This window comes from Gossypium hirsutum, chromosome D05, assembly GCF_007990345.1.
Source record: "Gossypium hirsutum isolate 1008001.06 chromosome D05, Gossypium_hirsutum_v2.1, whole genome shotgun sequence".
NCBI classification, from domain to species: Eukaryota; Viridiplantae; Streptophyta; class Magnoliopsida; order Malvales; family Malvaceae; genus Gossypium; species Gossypium hirsutum.
In genome coordinates, this window is record NC_053441.1 from 66,386,346 (window position 1) to 66,395,778 (window position 9,433).

The window sequence follows — 9,433 nt, forward strand, 5'->3', positions numbered from 1 at the left end:
AATTTACTCAAATCATAATATATGATACTGTAAAATATAAATTAACATAATTATTATTAAATGTATTTTAATTAAACTATATAATTTAAAAAAATTCTTAATAATTAATATTCTTATATTAATTTACTCAAATCATAATATATGATACTGTAAAATATAAATTAACATAATTATTATTAAATATATAACTTGAAAATTATATTCTGCATAAACATAATTAACTTATACTAAGAAAAAGTTAGATGAAAATGAAATTGTACATCATAATCAATATGTTCAAAAGTTTTACAACATCAAAAAGTTTGAACATTGATATTTAATGGTGAGAAAGAAATCTTCTGACCCATTCCAATCGGGCAACAGAAGGTAAACTGAAGAAAACGATCATTTGAGTTGGATGATCGGGAATTTTACTCAAAGCATCATACCGCTGATCGTCGGTTAAACCTTCAATTGACCATAAGGCTGAATATAAATTTGAAGCTTTCTCTTCCATCTTTTCTTCAGACTTCTGCTGAACTACCACCTCGGAGGCCATAGTCCTACTGATTTGATCGCCAACGGCCTGGATTTTTTCCCCCAACAAGGTGGCAGCCTCCTCAAATGAAGCATACACATTATCACGAGCATCATATTTCTTTTTTCTCTTGTTTGAAGATGAGGAACCCCCTTGATCTCTATCTCCTCGCGGATCCATACCGGAAACATCCATGTCGTCTAAAGAGACGTCAGCTTCGCAGTCATAGAATGTGTTTCTCTCTTCATTCATATCTGTAGTAAGATCATCCTCAGCATGTATTTCTTCAAGAATATCAGCAGCTGTTTGAGCGTTTTTCCCAGTCGCCCGATCTCTTGCGTATATGGCAGTAAGCTGGTTGTAGTAAGGGAAAGAACGATGTCTGAACTGAGAGGCTTCTTTGTGACTCTAAAAAAAATGAGGAAATCATATTAGTTATAAGTTTTGTAAAAAAACAAATAAATACTTGAAATACATTTTACCTTTACATAGGATTCCCAAACTCCATCTTCAGCAACAACGAGCTGCCTATGCTCGTCCCAACCAAAACCACTGTTGTTTTGGCCATTAAGCATGTCGTAGACGACTGACCATTCCCTTTTTAGGCACCTAATCCGAGATTCAATATTTGGTTTCGCCTTCAACATTGCTCTTGGTAAAGCCTTTTCTAGCATTTTCTCTAGCTCGTTCAAATAACCGGCTTTGAACCCGGTATCAGTATTAAATGTTCCTACATTGTGCAAATCCACCATGCAAGAAACCAAGGCTGCATCCTCCTCTGGAACCCATTTTCTTTTGCTTCCTCGAGAAGCTTGAGAAGAAGCACCCGTTGGTGGAACACCTGACATATTGTTCTTAAAAAAAAAACAAATTAACATTATTTACTATTTTGAATATCATTTAATTGTTGGGTGAACAGTTTATAATATTATATCGGTAGTTCAATACTAAATTTAAATTTATAACACATGCTTAATGAAAAGATAATTACATTATAATTCAACAAAGTTTCATAAAGTTTCATAAAGACCACCAAAGTTTCACAAAGTTTATACATAAAAAAACATCAACAAATCAATTCAAACTGAATTTGTCCCTAAACCTAACTAATTTCTAGATGCTTGCCATTCATCGAACATTTGGTTGGCTAGTTCCATCCTCCAAGTTGCCCAAGCATCCGATGGATGAATATTTGTGATATTCGGTTCATCGTCATCCACCACATTAGTAGGTAATCCTTCTCCCACCTCCGCTTCAATGGGATCAATACTCATATGGGTTCGAATAAAATTATGGAGCAAACAACATGCAATAATAATTCTATTGTGCACCCTTACAGGATAAAACGATGGACTCCTAAGTATTCCCCATCTAAGTTTTAATAAGCCAAAGCATCTTTCAATGACATTACGTGCTGAGGCATGTTTCATATTAAAAAACTCTTGCGGAGAACTTGGCTGATAACCCTGACGCCACTCGTTCAGATGATATCGCTGTCCTCTAAATGGTGCAAGAAATCCCTCACAATTTGTGTATCCAGCATCAACTAGATAATAACAACCTATAAAATAATTTTTTAAAAAATGATTAATTCAGCAAACAAAGTTTGATCTTAATGAGTAATTCAAATTCCTCTAAGTATACACTGTACCATGAGGAACTTTAAGTCCATGTCTTCTACTGATGGCATCTCGGAGCACCCGTCCATCGGCAACTGAACCTTCCCAACCAGGAAGAACATAAACAAATTGCATATCAGGTGTACAAACACCTAGCATATTTGTTGCTATGTCACCTTTTCGGGTTCGATATCTAGGTTTATCAGCTGTTGGCACCCTAATCCTTATGTGGGTTCCATCAAGAGCACCTAAGCAATTCTATATCACATGATATAAAACCTTGTGTTAGAATACTAATTTAAATCTAAGTCAACTAAATGTTGTACAAGCTATATCTAAAACTCAGTCTACTACCTTAAACCATTTCCACCTTGTGTCAGAAGAGTCGGCTGTAATTGGCTCCGGCTTTTTAAATAAGACATCTTGTAAGCGTATGACAGCATCTAAAACACTATGAAATGCTCTGCTTACAGTTTCCCCGGACCTTCTAAAGTGATGCTTGATAACTCGATTTTTCAGGTGATGGGAGATGATATGTAAAAACATTGCTACTTGCTCATCAACAAGCATGAACCTTGACGACTTCAATCCCCCTATCGATTCTAACATCTCACATAGTTTACAAAAGGCAGTTCTATTCATCCTAACTTGTTCAATACAAGTCTCGTCACTAGCATATACAAGCCTCTTCACATAATCCCGTTTTGCATAAAAATCTAAGGTGTAGGACCTAATCCTTGGTTGATAAGTCTGTAGGCTAAGGCTGGCACCCATTCTAAACAAGAACCAAATCGCAATTCTACAGATTTCCAACCATAATGTCAAAGCAAGACCAATTCTTTTACGCCTCACACTTTGTGCAATTAAAGGCAGACGAGCCATTACTGCAACATATTAAAATTATTACACACACTATCAATGAATTGAAGTTGCAATTACACATTATAAAATAAAAATAAACAATACAAATTTAGAACACACGAAGCAAAATAGTTGATACTAAATGATATCGTTGCAACTTTAATTTCATTTCTTTATGAATCACCCAAACAATAAAGAAATTATAAAGCATGTATAATTGACCTAAAATTAATTGTTGGTGTATGTATAATTGACCTAAAATTAATTGTTGGTATATGTATAATTCAAGTTTTAAAACTTTTATAACATTTTGTTAAGTATTGATTAGTTCATTAAAGCATGTTCAAAGTTTTAGCATTGATTAGTTTAATAAAGCATGTTCAAAGTTTGAACATTGATTAATAAATATTTATTTATGATTAGTTTAATCAAAGATTGTCTAAGCAACATTATTTTTTTTGACTTTCATTCATTTAGGTCTTATTTTAATTTAGTTTTATTATATATGATTTATTTTGATCTAGATTTAGATATATATATATATATATCAGTCAATTAGCTTACTTTGGTCGGTGAAATGTCATATAAAGAAAAATATAATGATAATTTAGCTTTAGAAATAGATTACAAACTCTTTCACCCTAAAACATCATGAAGGGCATGAAAATTAATTAAAGGAAAGGTATTTTAATGAAATTAATTACTTGCTTTTACAAGTTTTCTCGAATGCTTTTACAATTTTTTTGAAAGCCAATTTGAATGCTTTTTTTGAATGCTCTTTGATGAAATTAATTACTTGTTTGATTTTAATGGCTGACTTTTTCCTTTGTATTATCATGGCCTTTGTTCAAAACACATGCTCTTGAAATCATACTCTTATCCCAATCTATATGATATAATGATTTAAGTAGTTGCAACGAGGAATTATTACTTCTTTTAGGAAAATCAAATCATACTAAGCCTATGATATAAGGGGTTTCTACAATTGTCGGCTTATCATATTTTTGTTAAGAAACTTGCATGTTTATTTTTATTTTTTAAAATTAGATTCTAGGTTTACATAGTATAATTGCAATTAGGCTAATTGCCATTTTGGGACTTTAAAAACACCACAATAATTGCCTATTTGTTAAGAAGTCTATATAACCACCACAGGATAAGTGCATAGAGGCACAAAGCATAAGCTTAAATTTCAACTTCCTTTATCACTTAGGAGTTAGTGCAGATCAAATAGTGTAATTTTAAAACTGACTCAACATCCCTTAATTCAGAAATAGCAAATAACAATTTATGCAAGCAGCAAGAATCCCATTAGCTAAAACAGAGAACAAGCCAAGTTCCAAAAATCAGCAAATAAAATGTTTAACACCGAACTTCAACATGCTTATACCTAGTTCAATTTATTCTAGCTGTCCCTTTAATGGTAAATCCACCCAATTACTTGACTGAAATAAATAAAAGTTCAATGCTAGATTCCCACTTTGGAAAAATCAGTCACCAATTACACTTGATAAATCTTGGAAACCTCGGTTCCAACTTGACAGAACAAAATCATTTTTGCAATGGGTTTACTTGTTTAGTTGGGGGCCATGGCCTATGTCCGTAAGGCAACAATTATCTTAGGTAAAAATTTTGAATGCAAAAAGAGAAAGGGCAAGTGTTTGTTCAATGCATAAAGCTAACAAACATGGCTATGCTCAAGTCAACCAAGATAAATAAGTAAATACAACTAGATAATCATTTCGCAGGCATTGAGCAATACTAAATTTATTGGACTAATGAACCAAAGGTGGGTTCCATAAACAGAATATTTTCGGCATAAGACAGTATGGTACAGACAACCTATGTTGTTCTGACTTTTCGTTTTTCTTGAACCACCCGTGTCCAGCACATTTTTGGACAAGGGTAGAAGGATATACCCCCCTCTAAGGACCCTCCAAATATATGGAAAAACTAAGAAAGAATTGAACATATCTGTGTTAGATACATACCCAAATCTGCCACTCACACCGAAGTCCGAGTAACATAGTAGACAACCAAACATTAGAGTATTACCACTCAAAATTTTCCAGCAGACAAGGTCCAAAAGAACTAAAATAACAAATTCTATTGACTAACAAATCAAGAACAAGGTCCAGCAGACTAAAATAACATTTCATCTTCCACAACAGTTTCATCTTATACTCACTAACAAACTAAAATAACATTTTCAAGCAGACTATCAAAACAATGTCCAGAACAAACCAACAAAATCTTGTGATATTACTAGCTTTTCTGTTTATCAAAGGCTGAAAATATCAAATTTTATTCGTAATTTACAATAAAGTAGTTATATACATATGACTCAAATTCATATTTTACCCAAATTCATAGATTAAAACACAAAAAGAAAATAGAAATTCTTACTCATATCAAACATCCTATTCAATCAATAACAAGCTGTCAAATTCCAAAATGTTTAATATCTTAAAAAAATCATATTTCTGTTCATCCTAATTAACTATTTAGAAAAAATGGAATACATGAAAGACCTCTAAGTACCAGTATCAGTATCTTCACCCCTAAACCCCAAAGCCAGACTACACAGTTCGATATCTAACAGCTTCTAGTTTCACTGATCTGCACTCAGCATGAAATTCAATATTCTTAACATTATAAATTGTTTTGAACATTCGTTATCATCTAACATTTTCATCTTACCTATTTTTGCTACTTTCAGATGACCAAATTACAACAGAACAAACAAATAAAAGAGGATTTGAGGCACTATTATTGTCTGAATGAGTCGGGAGTAATTTAGTTAGATGAATGATAATTTAATTTAATTCAATAAAGATTTGGAAACTTTTGTTCAACTTCAAAAAGTTTCACAAAATAAAACCAGACTACGACAAAATTTATGGGCAAAAGTAGAGATAATATTGTTACTAAACAGACACAAGAAAAATAGCTAAAACACAATATTACACAAGCACAAAAGCATATCAAAATCAACATAACACCACTTATTTTTAAAATGTCAAAACTTATAATAAATACATGACACCTTAAACATGATTATGACACAGAAAACAAATGAACAAGCCTTGGATACACAAATTGCAAATTCTAACACTAAATTATTTCATCGGACATCTTTGAGCCTTATGTTTTTTCCATTACACACCTTACAAGTGTTTTAGTGATTGCAATAAGTTGATGGATTGAAATAACTTGGTGATGAGCTTTTTAATTCTAGATCAATGACATAATCTCTGTTCATTGGGAAGGTCATCTATTTTGACTCAAGGAAGGAGGGGTATATGCAATTTAACTCTAAAGACAATCTCTTCCAACAAGGATGAATAATGGATATTGCTTTAAGGTTCTATTAGGGTTTTCTGTTGTACGGATATATTTAGAAGCTCAATTTATCTCATGGATTTATGGTCTATACCTATAATCACTTGCATATCAAGTTTTAAGCCTTTCCTCAGTATTGACGCTCTTTCAGTTCCCCACCTTCTTATAACCACTAATACTCTCTTTAGTCTCTACCACTAAAATGACTATAATACAATTTCCATTTACTTTGACTCCCATTTTCCGTCTCTTTCTTTTCCTTATAGAGCATCAAGAGTGAGCAAGATGCAAAACGCAAATCAAATTGACAAAACTTTAGCAGCATTCTTACCTATTTTTGCTACTTTCAGAGGACCAAAAGAACTCAATGATCTTACCTATTTTTGCTACTCAGTTCAGGCACTTAAACAAACAAACATTGGAAGAAATCTCATTCGCGGTTTTGAAGATCAGAAAATGACTCGAAAATTACAACAGAACAAACAGAAATCGAAGATTAGCAGAGAAGAGAGAACAACTTCGAACGGCATGCATTTCTTAAGCCTAACCAACAACAGAAAACACATTTCAATTCAACATGCAATACAAACAGAATAAAATTGGCTAAAACTAACCTATTAGCAAATCAGGGCACAATGAAGAACCTGAAAAAAGCAAAAGGGGAAACCGATTAGTGAAAAACAATAGATCATATTTACCTCGAAAGTATTGGAGCTTGTCTACAATAGCAAAGGATATTAATCTATCGAGAAACATAGACTAACCGATGACGCAAATCGGCAGAAACTGTGAGCAAATCGGCCGAAATAGAAAAGAAAATAATCGGGGGAGCAAATCGGCAGAAAAGGGAAGAAAATAATACTGGGAAAAAGCAATGAAACAAGGAAGCAATTCGGATAAAGGTGGGAAACGGAAGAGAAACAGAGGGGATCGATTAGGGGTAAAAGAGGGAAGGTTTAGGGAAGGGTCATCTAATCAGAGAATAAGGGGGGGAGTAGAAATCGGTGTTTTTCACCGATTAGGGAAGTAAGGGGATAGACGCGTATTAGCAATACGCTCAACCAAACGGCGTCTTAGATTGGTATTAGGTGGGCCCCACCGATTAGGGGTGTATTGGCTTAGCCAATACACCAAACCAAACAAGCTTTTAGACTTTTATTCAAGTCTAACAAAATTTTTATATTATTATATTTATAATAAAAATAAAAAGTAAAATAGATTTGTAAAATAAAATAGTTATTACGAAATAATAAATAGAACAAAAGAAATAGAAGAAGCAAAAGAACTATGAATTTTATTAATCAATAATGATATTTACAATAATTTTTCAAAGTCTGTATTTATAGACATGGAAGTATAAATAATATAAAGCTCTACTTCTAATGAACATTAGAGTTCTAATGTATATCAAAGTTGTCTTGATATTGATAGACATTAACTTAATAATAAAATGTTTATAACACTCCCCTTAATGTTCATTGTGTTGGATTTGGTGGTCTAAGTAAAGTACTTTCGTCTATATACGTTTTTATTTTTCGAACAAATTGGTTTAATAATAATATTTATTAATTACATTAATACCCTTTGTATATTGTCCTTAATGTTTTTGCATGCAAAGTAAAATAGAAGTAAATATTGACTCACTGGTTATCTAACATTTAACTAATACTAACAGGTATTACGTGGTCAGATCGTAATACGAAAAAACAGCTTGTATTAGTAGATGAACCTAAACATGTCCTTGATCTTATAAGAAATGAGCAACCAATTGAAAGACTAATATTTCATCTATCAAGTCCAATAGGGGAGATGTTTTATCTTGAGCATCAAAGTGGATGACTCCCAAAAGATAAAGACATATGTGACTGACTGGACTGACAGTACATCAGCCAGGACTCAAGTAAAATAGATCTTAGATCCGTTTATGAATTTATTCACTTATGACGTTCATATTGTGGCATACATTAATCCTGAGTAAATGATGGAGTATGTATGTGTGACTCATATATTTTGATGTAAGTAAAACATTGAGTTCAAATAGATAAGGAACTGAAATCTGGTGTGTTGGGTATACAACTTCTGCAATATGTAGCATCATTCTCAATAATGAAATTCATAGTGCAACCAATGGGCAAATGATATGCTCTTATCGGCATTACATGATAGATGAAAAGTAAATGTGACCACGAGCCATTTGTCTTTATGATAAATGACTTGATTACTATTTGATAGTAATTAACTTTTCATGAAAGAATGTGTAATGATTACCATAAGATAAAATAGGTTATTGAACGAGTACTGGTTAAGTAGCTTTCGTAATGGTATGTAATACGGGAGAGCTCAGTCACAATACTATAGTGGAATGACTTCGTAACTAAATAAATTCATATCTAATAGACAAAAAGCTAGAACTTAATTATAATTTATTTGAGATCTAATTATATATGTCCAATCAATCCATCTGCTAGCTCGTTGAAATAAGAAATGAATTACGTATAGAATCAAATGAATAGGAATGGATGGAAACAATGAAGTTAGAGAAATGGGTCACATTCGCAAATGAATGTATTTTCTCACTAAGTATAGAAATTACTTGAGAATTAATTTAAGTTTTCTGATTTATTATTTAATTAAATAATTGAAGTTCAAAAATAGAATTAAATTAACTAGCCATTGTGAATTCATTGAATATGGAAATCAAATATATTTTCTCATAAATATTTTTACAGTAAAGTTATCATGACTTTAACGGAATTAGAATTGGGTTGAGAAAATTATTTAATTGGAAACATTAATTTATCTAATTTAATTAACTAATATTTATTTTGGGAAATAGAAAAAAATTTACTGGATTGAATTAAATTATAAAGTACTGTATTAAAAGTTCAGGAATCACATATAATTAGACCCAATATAGAAGAAGCTCAATATACAAGGGGCAACACTCCCTAGTTAAATAAATATTATACTAGGGTTGTCACCCTCCTCTTCTAGTTAAACTAGAAAACTAGTCTTTCTATTAAATAAATATTATTTGTGTTTTATTAATTCAACCAAGATTCTCCTATCTCTCCCTATAAATAAATGGCACTAG